The 23263-nt window shown below is 36.1% G+C and overlaps 1 pseudogene across 1 annotated transcript; it reads right to left on the reverse strand.

Moving 5' to 3' along the window:
* Positions 1-200: 200 nt before the first annotated feature.
* Positions 201-645, reverse strand: LOC307105404 (ATP synthase F(0) complex subunit C2, mitochondrial-like; annotated as a pseudogene). The gene has a single exon. The product of its transcript is annotated as an ATP synthase F(0) complex subunit C2, mitochondrial-like (transcript).
* Between the last annotated feature and the right edge of the window lie 22618 nt (positions 646-23263).

The following is a 23263-nucleotide window of genomic DNA, read 5'->3' on the forward strand; positions in this document are numbered from 1 at the left end:
AGAAAATGATACACTAATACCTACCAATTACCTGATCCTTTCTAATGGCTGCATAGTATTCTGCTGTCTGGATATATCTTTTTTTCTTATTAATACAGTATTTATTTGTCTTCCCTCTGTCAAACCCTGAACCAACCACTTTCCCCAGGCTGCCTGGGGAGGTGCAAGAAAAGGAACTTACTGGGCAACAAGAAAAAGAACTATGGGAGGTGGAGACAGCTCCTTCCTATAGAGAAAAGGATGAGAAAGGCCACTATCAGGGAAAAGAGCCCCAGGGCCTCTGAGAGGGCAAAGCCCAGAATGGCGTAGGAGAAGAGCTGTTGCTTCAGAGAAAGGTTTCTGGAATAAGCAATGATGAGGCTCCCAACACAGTTGCAATTCCAATCCCAGAGCCTGCCACCTCTGCTGTGGCAGCTTCAGCTCCAAGGAACTTGGCTGCTGTGTCTATGTCCCTTGAAATGGCGCTGGTTTGGAAGCTGTGGCTAGAAATAAGTGAGGTCAGGGGACATGGCATTGCCAAGCTGCTGAGGTTCCCATCTGTCAGTGTTGTGGGTTGTTTCGGCACCACTGCAGATAGTGGCATCTTAGCTGAGAGGTGCTCCTGACCAAGGAGGGGGTGGAGATGAACTTGGTGCAGGCGTACATTTTCAGGGGATGAGGAGAGCTGCTCCCAGCACAGAGAAGACAGAGAGCTGTATAGCTATACTCTTAATTTATTTGAAAAACTCTTTATTGGCCTTGGCCCATGTGGCTCAGTTGGTTGATTGTCCGGTCATGCACCGAAAGGACACTGGTTGGATTCCTGATCAGGGCACATGCCTGGGTTACAGGCTCAGTCTCCAGTAGGAGGCGTGCAGGAGGCAGCCAATCGATGTTTCTCTCTCCCCCTTACCCTTCGTCTCTCTCACAAATCAGTAAAAACATATTTTTAAAAAACTCTTTACTAGTCAACTTTTAGATTGTTTCAGATTTTACTAATGAAACAATGCCCCACCTGAACTTCACATTGACATGTACCGTATTTTCCGGCGTATAAGACAACTTTTTAACCCAGGAAAATCTTCTATATGCCCAGTCGTCTTATACGCCGGAAAATACGGTATCTTTGCATTTTTTTGTTTGTTTCCATATGAGAAATCCAAAAGTGAAATTCTTATGACTGTGCACATTTAGATTGTTGGGATACAGTGCAACATTGCTGTGGGGAAAGCTTGCCCAATTTATATTCCAGGTATCAGAACTCTGTTTTTTTTTTTTTTTTTTTACACATTCACCAGCACGGTAATCCATAGCTCTTTTTAATTTTTGCAAGAATCATAGTTAAAAAATGATGTTTTACTGTTACATTTCAACTAGTTAAGGTTGAGTAAGATTTTACTTTTTAAAAGTTGAAAATTCAAGTAGTTACTAAAAAAGAAGGAGAGAACATTTTCCCCCAGATAAGCCCATTTTACTTCATTATTTAGTGCATATGTTGCATGTTGTCATTCCTCCCTCTCACATGCCACTTGAGGAGCCCTCTGTGTTTGCCAGTGTTCTTCCCGTAATGTTGTGAGTAGAGTTACTGATCCTTATTATAATGTGTACGGACTCTTTTTCTGGAAGAGTGCATTTTCTTTAGCAGGATTCACTGAGTGGGAAGGTTTTCTGTCATCTCACCAGATTGATGCTGACCCTGACGCGGCTCTCTAAGTAGATCCTATTTCTAACTTAATGGTGGTGATTTTTGCAGCTTTGAAATGGCTTCTATTTAAGATTTGCCTGATACTTAGGGGTTTATTTTCCTGGATGATTTCCTCTGTATGGAAGTGTGTATGATTTCTGGTTTTATGAGTTTCAGCTGAACTGGAGCATAAATGTCCACCCTCAATAGTCAATGAGACATGGGTAGTTGTTAAAATGTTCACATTGTTACATGGTAGTTCGAATTTGGATTTCACAGTAATAGTGGAATACTCTTTTGCATATTATATTTAAGAAATCACATTGAACATTATGAATCCAGTAAAAGGCATGTGCTTGAGATTTGAAGCCTTGTGTACTGATATTTCAATGATAGAACAGTATGTGTTGGGATAGTAAAAAGAGTCACTTGCTCTGGCTTTATGTGAGATTGACATTATGATATATATGTACTTGAAAATAATTGATGAGAAATGGAACTGCAAGTAATTTTTTTCATATCAGTTGTGCCGAAGACCATGAAATATGATTACCTAGAATAAGAATTTTTGAGTTTTTAGTACACAATGGTTTCAAAGCCCAAGACCTTAACATGTAAGCAATTTAATTGGAACAAAAGTTATTGAATCTGGAAAGTGAAAACAGTAATATCATTCCCATTTCATATAGAAAACAATGTATTTCTAATAAAACCAATGTATATTTAATGACATAGAATCAAATATGCATCTAGTGTTGCCTTACTCTAATCTTTGTTATATCCTAAATTTTATGTTTTTGCTGCCTATGTAAAAGGTTAGGAATTTTAAATGGCTGCTCTTTATGCTTCATGTTAATTGCATAAGTTATGCAAGTGCATAGATTATGTGTTCATTTTATAAAAAGGATCACTCTCTATAGAGAGAAATAGGGACATAACTGAGATGAAAATGCCCAGATCAATTTTATGCCTATTTTGTACTTCTATCTTGCTTTTCATTCTTCTTTTTCATATTCTGGATCTTATATTTAATGCAGTATCAAATATATGACCTCTCAGATACTAGTTTAGTGCATATATTTGCATTAAATATAGTATCTGCATTAAATAAAAACAATTTCCAGTTTACAAATGAAGAAACTAAATTACAGGGAGTTTAAGAGATTTGCTGAGCCCTAGCTGGTTTGGCTCAGTGGGAAGAGCATCGGCCTGCAGACCGAAGGGTCCCAGGTTCAATTCTGGTCAAGGTCATGTACCTCGGTTGCAGGCTCGATCCCTGGCCCTGGTCAGGGCATGTGGGAAGGCAATCAGTAGATCTATATCATTCACATTGATGTTTCTCTCTCTGTCTCTCTCTCTCTCCCTTCTACTCTCTCTAAAAAATGGAAAAATATCCTCAGGTAAGAATTAAAAAAAACAAAAGGAAGAGATTTGCTGAGGCTCACAAAGCTAGTATGTAAGAGAGCTGGGCCTGGAACACAGAGCTCTTTGGTGCTCAAACATTATTCCTATCATGTGTTCCCTGTCTCCTGGGGCATTTGTGTTCATGTACCAGCATTCTGTAACCTTTATATTTCATGAGTACCAGAGTGGTTGAAAGAGTGTCCCATTAAAAGTCAGGAATCTGAGGTTCTAGATTGACTTTTTTTTTTTTGTCTTATTAGCTTTTTAAAATTTGGTTATGATTTAAATTTCCACGAACTTCCATTTTATATTCTGGAGAATGAGGCTAGTAACACTACCTACTTTTTCCTACCCATTTCACAGGAATGATATATGTGCACAATGAAAATTTTATGTAGATATTGTAAAGCCTTGTGGTGGACTGTACTATTGCTCCACCGTTTCTTCCAAAGGAAGCATTTATAGTTCCCTTTTCTGCTGATATAAGATTGGGCATGTTTTGCTTTGGTCAATGAAATATGAGCAAAACTGATATGTGTTGCTATAAGAAGCTTTTTATTTCTTTTCTGACTCTGTTCCCTCTCTTTTCTGCTTGCAAACAAACAATTTTTTTTTCTGAGCTCATCTCTTTTTTGTTATAAGTTGAACAGAGACAAGAGTAGCCCACACGTGGTATCAAACAAGCTCCAACTATTAAATAAAAGGTAAAGCAGTGAAGGCCTCACAGCAACATGGGTAATTAAAAAAGAAAGGGTGTGGCCGTAAGTATCATTGTAAAAATCTTCAAATTGACAAAGGTGATATCCACTAAGCTCTCCCAACTGGATAAAATTCCCCAGAAGCGACAAAGATCATGGCTCTTGTATAGACCTGAGACGCCTGGTCTAGAGTGGAGGCATGTTCGAAAAAGAACTGTGATTGTAGTTCTTGGCACATGTGCTGATATAAGTCAAATAGACAAGAAACTATGTGTGTTTTGTGTTTTTTTTTAAATATAGATTAGTGTTATCCCCCAAATCCACTAGCCTTAACTAAAAGAGATTTAATTTTCAAAACTTAATGTGACCTTTAGGTTTCCAATCTTTTCTGGGCAGGAAACAGGATGTGAAATGTTCTCCGATTCTAAGAAGGTCATTTCCAGTAATGTCCTCCCAAAGAGGTCAGGGAGATAATAGAAAAAGACCTCCCAGAGGGCTGAACCAAGGGCTATTGACAACAATGGAATAGAGAGCTGTTCCTGCAGCGGAAATAGGGCTTAATCCAGAAACAGTCCCTGCGGTGTTGGTCTCCTAGGGCTGCCATAATAACATGACACAGACTTGAAGGCTTAAGCAACAGAAAGTATATGCTCACAGTTCTGGAGGCTGCAAGTCTGAGATGAGGGTGCCAGCATGGTCCCTTTCTGGTGAGAACTCCCTCCCTGGCTTGCAGACAGCTACTTTTCTCCTGTGTGCTTATGTGGAGAGAGAGAGAACAAGCGACAGTGCTCTGGTGTCTCTTCTTATATGGATGCTAATTTTCTTGAATCAAGGCCCCAACCTTACTACCCCACTTAACCTTAATTCCTTTATAAAGGCCACATTTCCAAATATTGCCAGTTAGGGCTTCAAGGTATAAATTTTGATGGAACACAAACATTCAGTCCATAACATTCCTTATAAGGTAGGCTCCTTACAATGCCTGCCAGCAGGATTTTAGAATCACTAGAAAAACGGCTGCATATATCTACCATTCTTCCTGTATCTGAATGACGTGTTTGTTAATGGAGGTGGGTTAGGGAGGGGCTGATTACTACCTTCTTCAGTTCTGGGTCTTCCACTCCAGAAGAGGCACATATACACCTAGTATAAAAATTCTCATGAGAATGTACGCCTCATGCTTTGATGGGTGATGAAAGTTATAGATTACCTCCTTGTGGAGATAGGATGGGAATTATTATACTCTCTATATGGAGCAGAAGGTGTTAATTATTTGTGAATCTGAGTAGCATTAGGAACAGAGAGGTTTAATTTCTTTCTGTCCCTCTTGCTGTGCCCCTTCATGTCATGTATCTCCCTGTGGAAAGATTATATATTTGAATCTCACTGATGCTAGACTTTGGCAATATGACGTTCTGTTTGGCTAAGAAAATGTGAACAAAAGTGATGTTTGTTACTTTCCGTTGAGCCAGAGTATGTTTCACTACAAGATGGACAACATCCTATAAAGGTTACTCTGTCAGCCTGAATGGTGTTGAGAAGATAATATTCAGCAGAACCATAATGGGTTTTGTGGTATGAATGAGAGGAATGACACAATAAAACAAAGCTTTTGTTGTGAGCCACGAGAGTTTGCGATGGTTTGTTATCACATGTAACTCAGCCTCGGCCCGTGGTCGGCAAACTGCGGCTCGCGAGCCACATGCGTCTCTTTGGCCCCTTGAGTGTGGCTCTTCCACAAAATACCATGGCCTGGGCAAGTCTATTTTGAAGAACTGGCATTAGAAGAAGTTTAAGTTTAAAAAATTTGGCTCTCAAAAGAAATTTCAATCGTTGTACTGTTGATATTTGGCTCTGTTGAGTAATGAGTTTGCCGACCACTGGCCTAGGCTAACTGATAGCAATCTGTATGTATATGGGGACTTAATGTTACATTTAGTGTGCAAGTTAGACTTAATTTATCCAAATTGACCAAAGGATTACATGTACTGTTTTATTTAATTTGCAAAGATCTTGAGGCTTAGACAACTGGAGAAAGGTACATTTTCATATTGGAAAGGCACCCAAAGAAGAATTGAATACCATTTTTCTTCGGTGTTTAAATGATAAGATCCACTAAACTGTTTTTAAACAAGTTTGGAACAAAGTTTTAAAATGAAGAGTAGAGATTTTGGAAAAGAATTCATTTTCCCAGCAAGTGTTCCATGACTCTAGCTCCTTTACTGTATCATGAGAGGGGAACAGTGCACTCTTTCTGCTCCCAGGGATGACAAACATGCTGACTCACCCAGTCCATTTCATTATAATAAATTTAGGATGACTTCAGCAACATTTTCTATGAACTGGCCAAGGCTATTAAGAGGCTAACTCCGTTTTTTTCCTAATTTAAATTCAATTGATGCACCAGTGAGAGCTCTCTAGCTTATCTGGTCTTCATTAAGGGCCTGTTAAACTATGAAAAAAGCATTACATTTTTTTGGACATTCACACCATTACATATAATATTAATTGCCAAAGTATACTAATAAGCTTATTAGAGTAACTGTTCTTTGGGTATATATAATTTAGCTTATTACAGAGTCTGCATTCTGAGTAGCATTAGCAACAGAGAGGAAATAATTCTTTTCAGCTATAAGGGAAAGGGTCACACAAGCAATCCATGATCATCACTATTCTCTTCAAAGTGGCACCCAAACTCCTTTGGCCACCATCTTGTCTTCAATCATCCGAAAGGACTGGATGCTCATTAGTAAGCATCTCCACCCAGTTTCTGGTGCTGAGCATAGTATTGAGGGAGGGAGATAAAATGGACTTACTCAGCACTGCCGATAGAGTCAAATGATCTTCCAGGTGGCAAATACTTGATCAGCTCTTCTCAGACTTACCAGCCTCTCTATGTGGAGAAGTCCAAAATCAGAGAGTAGCAGTAGCTTAGCCAAGTGAGATACCAATAGGATGTGTTGTAAGAACATTCTGTCTGCCTACATTAAGACCCACAATAATTTGTGCATCCAGGCTAATTAACAAGACATTTTTATCCTTCAAACATTTTATAGTCATAAACCTTCTATTCAGTTTTTATCAAGTGAATATAAAATACTGTCCCCGTACAAATATCTTAATTTTATAGATCTGAAGTACAAATATTTGCTTGAAGTTCATACGATGTGAGGAAAAAAAAATCAAAGCAAAATGATTCCACTTTATCTTGTTACAACAATGCCCACGAGTTTAATATGATCATTAATAATAGACCAACTTGGAGAAGTCTTGGTGGCAAGAAAATTAAGTGTGTTCTGGGAGTAAGGTCACTGAAGTTCTGCACTGAGAACATCATAAAATAGGTGACTCACTTTACAAAAAGAAAAAAGAAAAGCTATGTATAGCATCAACAGTGTATTATTTGAGAGGCCCATGTCTATGTTTTCTGAATGTTGTCAATAGAAATGCTAAGAAAAGCCATGGCAAGTTCCAAATGTTGTGGTCCCCAAACTTCCTGTAACATTATGTATTGCGTACTTATTGTCTTGTTTGGCTCTTTGTTTAGCTTTGCACTTCATTTTCATTTTAATCAATTTATGCTCTCTAAATATTTGAAGAAGGTAAATCCTTATTGTCGAACGTTCCTGCAGTGTAACAGGGATAATTTAATATTCGTATTCATATTTATTTAATACCTAGTTCTCTCTAAGTGCTTATTCAATTTTAACAATCAACTTATGAGTTGACAACACATTTCTATTGATCACTCAATTATATAATTCCTTGTATAATGTCATGCTAAGGCTTGTATTTAGTTTGGTGCACATTTTCAGCATTGACATCCCTTGCTGTGTAAATAGGACTATCGTTAAGAAAGAGTACAGTTTTTCATAAGTATGTGTCAAAGACAGGGTAAGTACTTACCATTGGAAAAAACTGTTAAGAGATAATTACTCAAGAACTTGATAACCTGTATTGCTATTATCATATAGGATATAGTATCTAGTACAGCCTATACAATGCATATCTAATTTAGGATTAGTATAGGAATCTAGAAAAATAATATTAAGAAAGAGAGAGTCAAATATGAAGGTATTTCAAATAGTTTTAAGTTGTTTCATATATACTTAAAAAATTTAATAACATTAGAAGTGATTATGGATAACAGATTGACACTTTAGATTTGAAAGAGCCCCCAGAAACCACTTTGTCCAGCTCCTACAGTGCCATAGCCCAAGGAAGTGAGAGATTTGAGGCTAGAATAAAGGACTCTTTGCAACGAATCAATGTTCTTTCTTCTGCTACAAGTTGACTCCTTATATTTAAAAAAAAATCATAACTTTGTAAATTTATCAGGGAAAGTTAGGGCACAATTCCCTTATCAGAGTTTTTTCTTTATCAGATTAGGTAGTCATCAGTTGGTGCAATGACCCAGTAAAATGGTGATTTTTTTTCTTAAACTGAATTATAAAATTTATGACTTCAAGGAGAATTAGTAGTAATTAAGAAATTCCGACATTTAATTATTAAAAAACAGGTAAACTTTCTAAACTACTTTTATCTGGCCTATTACTCATTTTTTTTATATGTGCAATTTTTCCCTCTCTATTTATTGAACCAAAGGCCTGAATAAAGAATCTTATCAAAATTCTATTATTTATGATATGTGGAAATGTCTATTACAATAAAATGAGTAGCAGTTATTTTTCAAACATGTGACTTCCCTACATCATTATCTTTAATATAGGTCCATGGTAGGAGAGCTGGATTAGTATAAAGCTCCCAGAGGATTTCCAACTCCATACTCACTTCACTCCTGGCAAGTAAGGATGAGTTATCTGATTGGAGACTTTGGTAAAAATAAACTCATCATGTTTATCTCATTTTGTGCCTTTTCTTTTTCCTATTGGGGATAAGCTGGTCCAGGAAGCAGTAGTTATCAACCATTCCACTTAGAGTTAGGAGACCTTCCACTGTCTAATATTACCTGTAGTAGCAGTGTTATCATGGTTCTCACAATAAGCTATGTCCTGTAACTCAGGTCAGTCTTTATGAGTAATAAATGTGATACTTTGATCTACATTCCTTATGTATTTAAGTTTTTAATGAAAGAAACAGGGGTCCTACCAACCTCAACAGATGTTCCTGGCATACAATAACTAAAAATATAACAAAATATGATGTTTAAAAATTGGCTTAAAATATGGTAGGGAGAAGGAAAACTTCCATTTCCCCATTCCCAATCAAATATATTAGTGAACTCTTGAATGGGTGCACACCCTTAGGCTAGCTCTGAATGGGGGATTTCTCCTCCTGATACCATCTTAATGCTGCAGACTGCCCTGGTTCTATATGATGAGCTCCCCCTCTTCCCATCTTCTGGGAGTTGGTGATGGGCCCTCTCTCCTTCCGTTGGGAATCCATCAACCTTACACATGCAGTATTCCGTAGAATCCTAGCTGTCTCACACCTGCAAACTTCTTTCTGAGAAGAAGCTCACATTTTCATTTTTATTTTACATTCTCTCTCCTTCCCCTAAAACTCTGTTCTCTCTGCAATCTCTTTTTCTCTCATACATTTCTGTAATATTTCATTTCCTATCATTTTCCACACTCACATGTAATATCCCTATGTGCATCTATATTTTTGTATACTATACATAATTTTTACATTTTGTACTGTAGAAAAAAATGATGATTGATTTGTAGTGAATTACTCTCATCCACTTTTCCATTTATATTATCTGCTATATATATCTGCAATTACTTTTTAAACTCACCAAAGTGGAGTTACTGGGATTGATAGCCCGAAAGAATCTACCAGACTTCACTCACAATCCTTGAAGAAGAAAGTGAATAATGCCCAGGGAGAGCCCACTGCAATCTGCTGTATTATACAGTGCTCGATATTGAGGTGCATTTGCCAATTTCATTTTCTTTAGAAGGAGATATGTGCTACTGTTAGGTGAGCTTCAGTGAAGTGTCATTTTTCTTTATCTGTTGCACTTTCTTTGTTCTGACTACAACTTTTAATATTTCATATCTGACAAATCTTCACTTGGAACACAGTAAAAAACACCAATTGAGATTTTCTTCTTTTGGAACCATACTGTTATGAAAGGAGAAATTTTACTACCAAAAAAAAAATAATAGAAAATGGTCAGTGTCTCTTTTGCCATAACAGAATAAAGTCATATGAACTTATGAAATATTTCCAAGGTGCCAAAGGCTAGGGTAAATTTAACTAGTGTCAGGATAATCTTTTCTATAAGTACTTGAAATTCAGGTCAGCTATTGCGGTCAAATTATACTATTTAGCAAGCTTTATCTGTGATGCTGGTATTATTTGGCTTCATGGACAAAGGCTAATGTCATTTAAGACTGAGGTGAACTTCACTGCAAATCAACTGTATTGAGAATATGTTGAGTAAGTTGCTCTGTGATGGACTGAGGAAAGAGAACTCTGTTAAGGAGAACACAGTCTCAGCCTGCATCAGCTTTGAAGACTGAGAAACAAGTCAGGTCATGCTGATATGAAGATCAGTGGGTGATCAGGAAAGACATCCAATTGATCAGGAGGTGTATACAGAACCCAAGGCAGGATTTATTCTAATGGAGAGGAAGAGAGTTATAAAAATGAATCTTTGGTTTCATTAAAAAAACTAGTTCTAAATATCAACAGGAAATGAGCTATTGACTATGTGTTGACATTTCAGGCCATAAAGGGACTGAAAGTAACACAAACATACCTTTTAAATATGCTGATACACTTGAGTGACATTTATGTGGGAGAAAGATATTAAACTCATATTTCCTCCACTCTTAAGGCTATGCACCAAGGTTAGGGAATTGAGCAATGGCCTTTTCTAAAAAAGTTTTTAATTTATAATGCCTGGTTTTGCTCCAATGCCTTGTTAGACTTTGAGACCGATATCCAAGTTGACCCCAGGCCCTGTTGACCTTCAGGTCCTTTCTGTTGACAAATATTGCCCTCTCAGGGCAGTTTTGTGTATTTTTTTCAACATTAACTAAAAGGGTAAGCTAAACTGAATCAAGTTCCAGAGCAAATGATGATAGATAATAGTGTTTCCAAAACTATGTCACATTTTTGTTAATATTAACCAAATTACAGAGCAAACCTTTCTTTGTATCTTGTAATTCTTTCCTTCTAAAACAGAGGCCACGTATAGCAGACGTTAAGATTAAAATGGCTAATACTTCATTTTTGTTTGTCCTTTTCAGTTTGAAAAAATGGGAACATTAACACAAAAATTCAGATCTTCAGATTTTATTGAAAAATTAGATCTGGCACCACTATTCCCACTTCCCTCATGGCTATGACTTGATGGAGTAGAACAGTGCTCATATCGAAGCAGAGCAGGTGCTTTCCAATGTGTCCCATTCCCTCTGGTCTTCTGTCAGACCAGCTTCATTTCTTACTTTCCTGAGTAGCCTTGCAGGTATTTAACTCTGTGACTCCACCTTCACTAGTGCCTGATACTTCTTCAAATTGTCTTCTGTAGGCCTTTTTACCTATCTTGTCAGTAACATTATTTTGCTATATATTAAAACAAAATGTTAGAGCAGCCTTTCAAAATCTATCCTTCTTCACTAGCAATTGTGTCAGTCTTTGCCATTTAACCATCCTTTATTTTTAAAAAATTTACTACATCAGTCATATTGACGTGGTTGGTGGTGGTGGAGAAGATGAGAAGATTAAATAAATAAGAACTGATAAACAGACATATTTCTTTTGTGTAAAACAAAACTCATATTGTTCTCTGGGTTCCTGTCTCTTATTCTGACAGGACTTTGATTATGTTAGTTTTTCTCTTGAGATCTAACCAACCTATGTCAAGTCACTGCCTCTCATCTCTTTGGCAATGTGTTACATTAATGATTCAATTTCAGTGGGTGGATGTGTGAACACCTTAGGCAAGCTCTTCTGTGGGGAAGAAATCTGTTCTAACATCTTTATTTTTCTTTGACTTATCTAGTAGCAAAACCACAACTTGCTGCCCTGATTCAGTGAGTGGGATAAAGTAGGGTTAGATATATCTGATTAAAGTGACACAGAAAGTGCCAATGTGGGATGGCATTTGAACATCAAGAAGACAAAAATCATGACTACAAAAGAAATACAAAATTTTAACATAGACAATGAAGACCTTGAAGTTGTTCAAGATTTTGTTTACCTTGGCTCAGTCATCAATTCAGAGACTGCAGCTAAGAAACCAAGAAAAAGTGGAAATGAAAAGGGCAGCCTGGAAGAATTGGGAAAGATCATCAAGAGCAAAGATGTGTCCTTAGATACCAAGGCTAAGATCACCCACACTCTCATATTCCCAGTTACTATGTACAGATGCGAAAGTTGGGCAGTAAAGAAGGCTGATAGAAAAACAAAGTGATTCATTTGAAATATGGTGTTGAAGGAGAGCTCTCCAGAAACCCTGGACCACCATAACGATGAACAAGTGGGTCCCAGAGCAAATTAAGCCTAAAACATTGCTGGAGGCAAAAATGATGAAACTGATGCTATTCTAACTTGGGCACATCATATGATGGCAGTGTTCTTCGGAAAGGACAATCATACTGGAAAATATAGATGGGGGGAAAGACTGAATATGAACTGGATTAATTTCATAAAAGAAGCCATAGGCAGGGGTCTACAGGAGCTGATTAGGGCTGTTGAGGACAGGACACTGGACATTACTCATTCATAGGGTCGCCAGGAGTCAGAGCTGACTCAGGGGTGCATGACATACACAGAGATGTCTGTGTTATAATTCCAGTTATGGTGGTGACAAACTGGTAAATGGGTTCCAATTTATTGCCTGTAGTGCATTAGTCTTATTTTTTAGTTGAATCTTTAATATACTATTTAGCCAGACATTGGTGACTGTGACCCTTTTTTGACATGTGGAAAAAGTGTTAGTTACCCTTTCCTTATATGTACAAACCCATAAACACACACAATGAGTATGAAATAATTCTCATTTTATTATACTCTCCCTTTCAAAGAAGGCTTCAATTCAATATTTCTTTGCAAAAATTAACATGATTATTGAGGTTTCCCCATCCCTTTTAGCTACTTTCTTGTCTAATTTTAAGTGAATCCTGGGGTAAAACCAATAATTAAAGGTGAAAGGTAAAGTTTTATCACTTCACATTAACAATTGGTTATTTATTAATTAATATTTTGGAAAATAATGGCGTGCTTGTTGATTTTGAAATCTATACTGCAGTACTGCAGGCAATGCAGTTTGGGAGAACTTTATAAATACAAATATCTTGATCATTTGCTTGAAATCCAAATTTACCCTACAGGAAAATAAAGCAGATGACAGCATATTCAATGAGACACAAGTAGACTTGAGAGGAAAGCAAACATTCTGAACAGAAGGAACAGAAATTAAAACAAAAATAAAAAAGAACATTGACAATATATTCTAGGGTTGGAAATGTATAAATGCTTTGAGCACAGGGACTAGTTTTATTCATCTTTGAATCTCCAGTGTTCAGCCCCATGCTGGTGTGTGGGGGAAACCCTCAGTAACTGTCAGGTAAATTGCCTTGATTATGGTTACGTGGGGAATTAGGCTGCTACCCAGATTTCTATGGACAGACAAGTTCATAGAACACTTGGTTCCTAAGCACCTATCACTAATAATGAATGTCCTTCTAAAGATGAAGAAATGGTATGGAAAAATGCTAGTGCTTGTAGTAATAAAAATGCTTGCTTGTTTAAAGATAAGTTAAAATCAATGTATTTAAAGAGGCCAAATATGGATAGGTCTTGAAGACTTACCTGACTGATGTGAAAGGATATGAAAACTGATGCTTCAAAAGTTATATATTAAAGATTAAGAAATCATTTAATTTTTCTAGGAGGATTTAATACTATAAAACTACAGAATTTTAGAACTCTTGAATGTACTTTACAGAATAATACAAAATAGTGCTAGACTTGACTCTAAGGGTAATACTTACTGAAGTAAAAGCTTTGATAATTGCATGTTAGTAAAAGAGTTCTCTTTAATCAAGATTAGTGGCTTTCAAAGCTTTCTGACAATTATGTATATACAAGTGGCCTGGTGCACGGATTCATGCACATTGAAAGGAAATTAATTAGAAGAAATATCTTAATATCGCTATTTGCCCTTTCTCTATAATAGAAGTGTCAACCAAATTCATGATTGACAATGACAGATTGAAACACATGCGTGTGATTCACCAGCGAGAGCTTTATATGTATCGCGCACGTGCGAGTCAATTTAGCCTTTTATATACATAGATAAACTTGCTTAATTAGACCTCCTTTTTGATTTAGCTAAACTTTTTCCAGCCCAGTGAAGCTCAACTTCTCAATATGCACCTCAACTTCTCTTTCAGGTAATTGTCAGCAACACAGCAGTAAATACCAACATGAAGCAGATTATTATTGTAGATCATGCAGAAAGAACAAAGGGTGAAATATTTAACTGCAGCAGTGTTTGACTATATTCTGTGCAGGAGAAAACCTGAAGTCATTTTTCAAGGTCCACCATTTCTTACTTCTTTTCAGTAGGGTCAAGCTTCTAAATTTTTAAAATCTCAATTTTCTGTCTAATGAAAAGAAAATAGGATTCTACTGAGTCTCCTATCTACCTACTCCAGGACATCTGCGAGGATCAAATGAGATGAGGCATGGAAAATGCTTCACAGACATTTGATTAAAGTGTAAAATGTTTGCATCTAGCTATAAAGCAAGTCATGTTCTTGGGCTGAAGAAACTCCAAGGAGGCTAGTCGCTAGGAAGAGGAAGCCAGGTGTTGCTATGTGACATCATTACCTAGTGCCCACATTCACTGTTTCTGGGCTGGGCCAGGCTGTGGGCTGCATTTTGCGCCACAGAGTCTCAGCAGCGTTGGCTGCGATTTGGTGGGGTGTCACTCTGGGGTGGTGGCGGGGCCTGTGTCTCACTTGGGGGAAGCTGAGTGTTGCTTTGTCGGTGCCAGGTCTGTGGAGCCGTTTCTTTGTAAATGGCCAGTGTGCGTCACAGCAGCTCCTGTGTTGAGTGTCTGCTCCCTGGTGGTCAGTGCATGTCATAGTGACCAGTCAGTTGGTTGGAGAGACACTTAGCATGTTAGACTTTTATATATATCTATAATAATAAATGCATAATATGCTAATTAGACCAGACAGCCAAACGACCTTCTGGACGAAGCCAGGGCTGCAAGGGCTGAGGCAAGCCGCGGTGGCTGCGAGGACCGAGCCCCTTGCATGAATTGCATGCATCGGGCCTCTAGTATATGTATATACATACTAGTGTATATATCTATCTATCTATATCTATATCTAGATAGATAGATAGATAGATAGATAGATAGATAGATATAGATATAGATACATATATCTGTATATTTGTATCTATATATCTATATATCTGTATATCTATATGTATTTCCTTGGATACATGCATATACATATAACTAAAAACAACTTGATTATAGAAGGTTTCTTTCCACCTGAGAGATATTTTTGGATTGATTTCAATATTTTAAATGAACTCTTGATCACACTTAAAATCATGCTAAGTTGCTCTGTAATATTTCTCCTTTTTTTCTATTTTATTATTTCAATTAAAAAAATAAATTGGTTGCAACCCATTGAACTGATTCCATGACCCACTAAAAGTTTGTAATCCATAACTTTGACATTCACTATAGTAGAGCTACAAAAAGCACAAGAAAGTCAATTGGTACCAATAGTTTGCTTTTTAAGAGTAATATTTATTAAACATCTTAGGACTCAGCCAAAAGTCTTCCATGGCTTCTTTCATTAAACATTGATAATAACACTTGTAGTAGGCAAACTTTTAAGGTGGCCCTCAAGATTTCCCACTCCCCTGGTGTTCATGCCCTGCATTATCCCTGGGGCAGGGAATATGATGGATTTTACACATGCTTATGTTGTTATAGCAATGTTAGTCTTAAGGAAGTTTATCTAGTGGCCCAACCTAATCATATGAGAGCAATCCCCAGTAATAGCCAGTAAGGAAATGAGGATCTCAGTACTACAAAAAGAAAAGAATTCAATTCTGCCAACAAAGAGAATCAGCGTGGAAAGAAATTGTTCCTCAAAACCTTCAGAGAAAAACTCTGCATGACTGACCTCTTGATTTGGACCTCAGCCATTCTAAGCAAGCATACAGCTATGCCATGCCAGAGTTCTGACCTGCAGGACTGTGAGCTAATACATTTGTGTTGTTTTCTGCTGTAAGTTTGTGGTACTTTGTTATGCAGCAATACAAAATTAATATGACAACCAAGGCGCTTGGCCATTTCTGCCATAAAATTTCTGTTCAGCTTGTTCTTCTACAAGGCAGAAAAAATGTCTAATCCAGTTTAGAGCATTACTCATTTATAAAGTATATAATTAAACAAAAATTTCATTCATTCTTCAATCATCCTGATTAATTAAGGTGTTACTATCTGAATCCTTCTGTCAAGAATATTTTCCCCCATTTTTAAAAGCTGTCACATAAGATTTAAATGTCTCATTTAGACCCCTCAACAGCCTGGTAAAAAAGGGAAGAAACTTTCCTCTTTTTACAAATGAGGAAGAGATACATAAACTGGGGAAACTGGGTTAATGTGGTTAACCTAGAAATGGTAGACCTGGTTAGAACACAGATATTGGATTAATTTGTGCTTTCATTTGTTCACTTACTCAACAATATTTATTATAACATTTTTATAGGTGCAGAAAATACTATAGTTGTCAAAACAAACAAGTACTGTTCTAATGGAGCTTACATTCAAGTTTGGCAATTAGAAAATATTTTTACTATAATACAGTGCTCTTGAGCTGTTTTAAACTTATAAAATATTGCATACATATATGCAGAAAATTGCACAAACCTAGGATGCACAGATCAATGCTCTATAACAAAGAAAACATCAAGTGGTTCAAAATACAGTACATCAACACACACCCAGGGGCCGCCTCAGATGCACTCTCAGTGACTAACTTCCCTGATGGTAGTCATTTTCTTGACTTTTATACTAATCTGTTTCTATGTTTTATCTCCAAGCTCAGATCCCTGATTGTTTACTTTTCTTTACTTTTGACTTTTCAAAAATGGAACCATAGTGTGCGTGTGTATCTGGCTTATCTCAACATGAAAAGTTTGTGAGGCTTACTTATGTTGTTTTGCTCATTTTTGTTGCTGTAAGCATTTATGTGACTATACAATCTATTTGTCTATTTTATTTGATGGACCTTTGAGCTGTTTCCTATTTTTGAGTACGAATATATATATATATATATATATATATATATATATATATATATATATATATCATATCTTTTGTGAGCATGTATTTGCATTTCTGTTTGTTATATTCCCAGAACTAGAATTTCTGGGTCAAAGGGTATGGGTTCAGCTTTTGTGGATACTAGCAACATATTTTTCAAAATAATTTGGCTCTAGGGTGACTCCCATTATATTCTACTTCCTGGTGTGCATGCCTTGTGTAATCTTTCCTTGAGTGTGAGCAGAACCCGTGACTTGCTTATAACCAATGTTATATGGCAAATGGCAGTTCCTTAATTAGATTATGCTATATAACAAAGGTGATATGACTGTGCTATGTTACATAAGACTCTGTCCCAGCAGACTGCAGACTGGGGCAAGAGATGACCTGGCTTAAAAGTATACTGTAATATTTTGAGAGGGCCTAGAGAGAGGGCCATGTGATACTGAACTGTGGGTAGGTTCTTTGAGTTGAGAGCAGTCCCCAGCTGAGAGCCAGCAAGACAACAGAGACCTTTGTCTACATGGCAATGAATTCTGCCAACAGCCTGAATGATTTGGAAGACTCTTTCCCAGTCTAGACTCATAAAGAACTCACCCAAACTGAGTCAGATCTATAGAAACTATAAGATAATCTGACCCACAACACTGTATGTTGTTTTAAGCTGTTAAGTTTGGGGGACTTGGTTATGCAGCAAAGAAAACTAATACAGTAGTTACACCAATTGACACTCCCAGGAACAGTGTATAAGTAGACAGGCTTGGCCTCATGTGATATGGTTGGTATTTTAATTTTAGCCATTCTAGCAGATATCTGGAATTATTTCACTGGGTTTTAATTTGTATGTACCTAGTTCCTATTGAAGTTGAGCTGCATTTCCTAAGCCTATTAGTCATTTGGTTTCCTGAAGTGCCAGTTAAAATCTCTTGCCTGCTTCTCTTGAATGTGTTTTTCTTATTGATTCACGAGTTTTTAATTTTTCTAGATATGAACTCTGTGTTGTTAAATCTGTTGCAAGTGTATTCTCCTATTTTGTGACTTGACTTTTCATTGATTTACATTTTTTGATACATATTCAAATTTATCATTGTTTTCCTTATAGTTGATACCTTTGGTGTCTTTTTATCTACAATGAGATCATGAGTATATTCGTTATTATATTGATGTTTTATTGCTTTAGCTTTCTAATTTAAATTTATATTTACTCATAGTTGATTTTTTGTGTCAAATGTGTAGTAATAATCATTTTCTTTTTGTATAGATACCCAATTGGCCTAGTACTTCCAAAATCTGTCTCCTTCGTTTACAGAGCTACCTTATCATAAATCAGCTGTAAATAGATTGTGTTTCAGGCTCCCTATTCTATTCCAATAGTTAAATTATCATAAAATTCTTGTTCAGTACCATCCTATCTTAATTAACAGAAATTTATGATAAATCTTGATGTCCAGTAGATCAAGTTCTCCCTTATTTTTCTTTTTCTCTATAAGAGTCTTGATTACCCTGAGATTTCTATTTAAATTTTAAATTTAGCATGTCAAGATCAACATACAGCCTGGCCAGTGTTGCTCAGTGGTTGAGCATCGACCTATGAACCAGGAGATAATGGTTCAATTCCCGGACAGAGCACATGCTGGGTTGTGGGCTCAATCCCCATAGGGGGTCGGGCATGCAGGAAGCAGCCAATCAATTCTCATCATTGATGTTTCTATCTCTCTCTCCCTCTTCCTTCCTCTCTGAAATCAATAAAAATATATTAAAGACCAACATACAAAAAAGAAATATTTTCAGATTTTGATATATATTGTAATGATCTATGGATCAATTTGGGAAAAACAATAATTTTCCAATCCATGAAAAATAGTATATCTCTCTTTATTTTCTCTAATTTTTCCTCAATAATATTTTATACTTTTCTGTATAGAAGTTTTACACATTTGTGGTTATTAGTTATTACCTAGGCATTTAATATTTTTATTTTATTCAAAATTTTATCATTAATATTTTATTTTCTGTTAATATTGAAATAAGAAAGCAATTCTTTTGATAGACTCACTTATCAATTTTAATAATTTCTTTATAGATATTTAGATTTTCTGTGAATAATGACATATTTACTTCTGTCTTTATAATTATAGTTTCTTCTTTCACCTTCCTGTACTGGCTAGGCATTCCAGTACAATGTTAAATTTAAGTGATGATAGCATGTACCCTTATTTCTTTATTGATCTCAATATTGAAGAGCTCAATATTTCACATTAAGTATGATATTTCTTGTTGTTTTTAAAATGACCTTTATAATATTAAGGGAGTTTCCATCTGTCCTTAGTGTATGCGTTTTTTTATGAAAAATGAATATTGAATTTTATCAAAAGACATTTCACCATTCTTTGAGATGACTATATTTTAACTTTAAAATAATTTATTCTGTTCATGGCATGAGATACCCTAATTTTGGAATGTTAAAAGTCTTGCATTCCTGTAATGCATTCAAATTTTACACTTGTTTTGTTTATATTTTGTTGAGGTCATAGTCTCTTTTTTTGTTAAGGACATGTCTAGTAAAGTTTGTTATCATTGAAGTTTACCTCACTTGAGTTGAGGCAAACTTCAATGATAACAAACATCACAAGACATTTGACTCATGAATTCTTTGAAGTTGGTATAGTGATTGGGAAAAGTCACCTGTTAGCCACTGTTTGAGCCCAGTAGACAATCCAACCATCACCAATTTTTATGCCGAATTTTGATTCTCTATGATATTTTAAAGTTTGAGATTGTGAAAAGTTCCAGGAACTATCTGATATAAATGTCAAGGGCCTAGTATGCTTCATTTTAATTAGTAGAGAGAATGTGTTTTCCTTACTTGTTTTGAAATCTTATCACAGCTTTCACAGAAAAACAGTTGGAATATGGAGTAGCAAAAATATCTTGAAGAAATGAGATTGTGAGCTAAAAATTGTATGAGGAACTCTAGCCTAATAAGCTGGAAGCCAACCATAATAGAACATTTGTAAACATGTGCAACTTTATGAACTTCCCAGCATCCTTTAACATATCAAAGTAAGGCCAAAGTGACTCTGTATCCTTCAAGATATGCAGATTGTTTTTTGGAAGGTCAAAAACATTTTGGTCTTGGGCACTAAAAGCGAAGTGCTTAAAATAGATTTTGATAATTTAGTTAAAAAACCTTTACTAGAATGGTATAGTATAATTATTACAAAGTTATTGAGCCATTTTATTTAATTTTCTTCTTTATTATGTTATTTCTGACTTTTTAATAAAAGCTTAATGAAAGTCTTAGAGAACAGGAGTTTTGGGTTCATTGAATTTTCTGATTAATTAGTGCTCAAACTTATAATCATTTTATGTCAATGGAAATAAAAAAAAATGCGTCCACTTGAGTGACTTAGTGAAATGTACTGAACATAATTGAATTCCTTTTTAAAAATTATAACACAATAAATGATTCATGGTGGTCATTCAGAACATCAGTTTCCTGTGTTGTTTATGAAACTGAACTAAATTTCTTCTGATTTTTGGAATCAGCAGAAATGATTTTCTCAAATAGTGTGACATTAGCTTGTTTTCTTGCAATTTGACTTTGTTCCTTAGGGTTGTAGATTATGAGAATGTAAGAGATTGCAAATAATGGTTAATGGCCATAGTACATCTAGGTATTGGGAATAGCTTTATATTAAGTTTGGGAGGTAGAATATTCACTTTTTATGACAAATTTTAGAGAATCAAGCTAAAATGTCCAAACATATCTAAAATAGAATTTACATCATTTGATATGGTATTAGTGTAAGGTTGGTGTCATTTCTGGCTTGCTAAATGATTGATACTTAATCTGTAATTGGAAAAGCTATGGCAGCAATTTCCTGTAATAGCCTACAAGCTGTATCTAATTTCTCCTTGGGGGAGAATTTTAATTGTATGTTACTCCCCAAATATGGACAAATTTGGCTGCCAGCTCTTTCTGGAATTTGATATTAATCTTTCTGCTGAGCCTACAGTTTGCATATGTTTATCACAATTATTTTTGATATGAAGAAAACAAAATCCTTTGATATTTTCACAACCATGAGTTAACATCTTGGTTTTAAGAAAAATTCATAGCAAACATGAAAATCAATCTCTTTGGTAGGAGTCTCTGATTTCAGATTTTAATGTTAATGGTCATAATCATAATCATAATTATTCAATAAAGAGTTATTGAGAGCATGCTATTTTGCAGTGTCAGGCACTGTGATAAGCATTCCTGTGGATAGATTGTGGAGCATGGTAAACAGAGAGAGAGAGAGAGAGAGAGAGAGAGAGAGAGAGAGAGAGAGAGAGAAACATCAATGATGAGAGAGAACCATTGATCACCTGCCTCCTGTATGCCCCATACTGGGGATAGAGCTGCAACCCGGGCATATGCCTTGACTGGGAATCGAACCGTGAGCTCCTGGTTCATAGGTGGATGCTCAACCACTGAGCCATGCCAGCTGGGAGGGTTTCCAATGTTTCTAATAGCTTTTAGCATTTGCTCCTCAGGAAGCATAAGGTTCTGAAAGTGAAATTTAGAAATCTGTTAAGGTTCTTCATTATGTTACAGGTATCTGTCCACAGCTGTAAGCTTTCTGGTGATTCCAGAAATGGCTACTTTTCCTATAATGTGTGACACATAGGAGAAACCAAAGTTGACAAGTGGGGGCTCTTTGTTGCTTGCCCTTCTTTTAGGGCAGAACAGTGACTGAGAACACAAGGTCAAGACACTGTCCTAGATCTGTCAGATGTTAATAACAAAGTTTTTTGGAGTCTTAACTTCTTCAACTATAAAATGGATAAAATGGGGGAATAATAAGGTTTACCTTATAGAATTGTGAGGATTTAAGTCACTGATGAACATTGTCAGTCTAACATTCTGATATTTCTTGTTGCCCATCAAATTAAATTGCCCACAAGCTTGCCAACTCAGAAGACTTCTTATCTGCAGAAAAACGCATGGTCAAAAATATTTTTTCCTTCACAATCTAACCTTGTTAACACAAAATATATTTTTGAAATATTCTGATTAACCAATAGGAAGTTATGAAGGTTCAGTGAAAAACAGACAAACCTCTTTCTGTTCAGGATTCACTCCTAAAGTGATAAAGATGAAGGTCTTGGAGACATAGACGGTAACAAGTTGTGGTGATCATCCATTTTAAGTGAGTTCTACTGACTTTGAAATTTAACTGTTATGAAGCCCACACTCACTGAAAACATGGAGAATCTGAAACAAAAGATACTTATACGAACAGGAGATTTCTGATGGTGCCTATTTCTCTGTTAACAGGCATATGAAGAATTGTACTAGTAAGTATTTGGAAATACCATTAAGATGGAATTATTTTTTTCTCCTTTTGAGTAACCTCAAGCAAGGGATGGAATAATAGTATTGTTCTTAATGGTGATACAAGTTCTGTGTATGGGCTGTGGAATCAAGTGTAAAACCCAGAATTTATTTTATTTATTTATTCCACCCCCACCTCCATGAACTCCCTCCACCCTGCTTATGTGTCTCCTCCCCAGGTCTTCACCACACTATTGTCTGTCCATGGATTATGCATATATGCATATAAGTTCTTGGGTTAAAATTCTGACTTTAACTTTATATTGGCCCCAGTTTCCACATATAATGCTTACCCTAGGAAAGTAGTATCTGGCATCTACCTACTTCCCTATTTAGATATGATGATGATTTCTGTTCCCCATTGACACACTGCCCCTTATTTGTATATGTAGACTCAGCAGTTATTGATTGTGAATTCAGAATTCATTGCCTCAGTTTATGTCACCTCATGAATCAGATTTATATATTTTAATGTGACGTAAGAGGAGAAGCTATTTAGGAGAAAAAGTCTCGTTTCCTTTGACCTTCACATAAAAATTTAATATATATGTAAGGACAGAAGTGCTACCAAGGTTTGAATTCTACTTCACTTGTAATAGTTATTTTATCAGGAGCAGATTTCATTGTATAGATGTTACTGTCTGACCCCAGGAGCTGCTTCCGGGACTGTCATTTATTTGCTGGGTATTAAGTTCACAAGAAAGCACTATAAAACTGCTCTCAACCATTAGCTGGGGAGACAAAGCTCCATGTTTTACATCAATGAATTTGGAAAGGGCAATATATTTAGTTACCTGTGTGTGAGGTGATTATACAATTGCTCTGTGTCTTTTTAT

The sequence above is a fragment of the Cnephaeus nilssonii genome (assembly GCF_951640355.1).
Source record: "Cnephaeus nilssonii genome assembly, chromosome: 9".
Classification (NCBI taxonomy): domain Eukaryota; kingdom Metazoa; phylum Chordata; class Mammalia; order Chiroptera; family Vespertilionidae; genus Cnephaeus; species Cnephaeus nilssonii.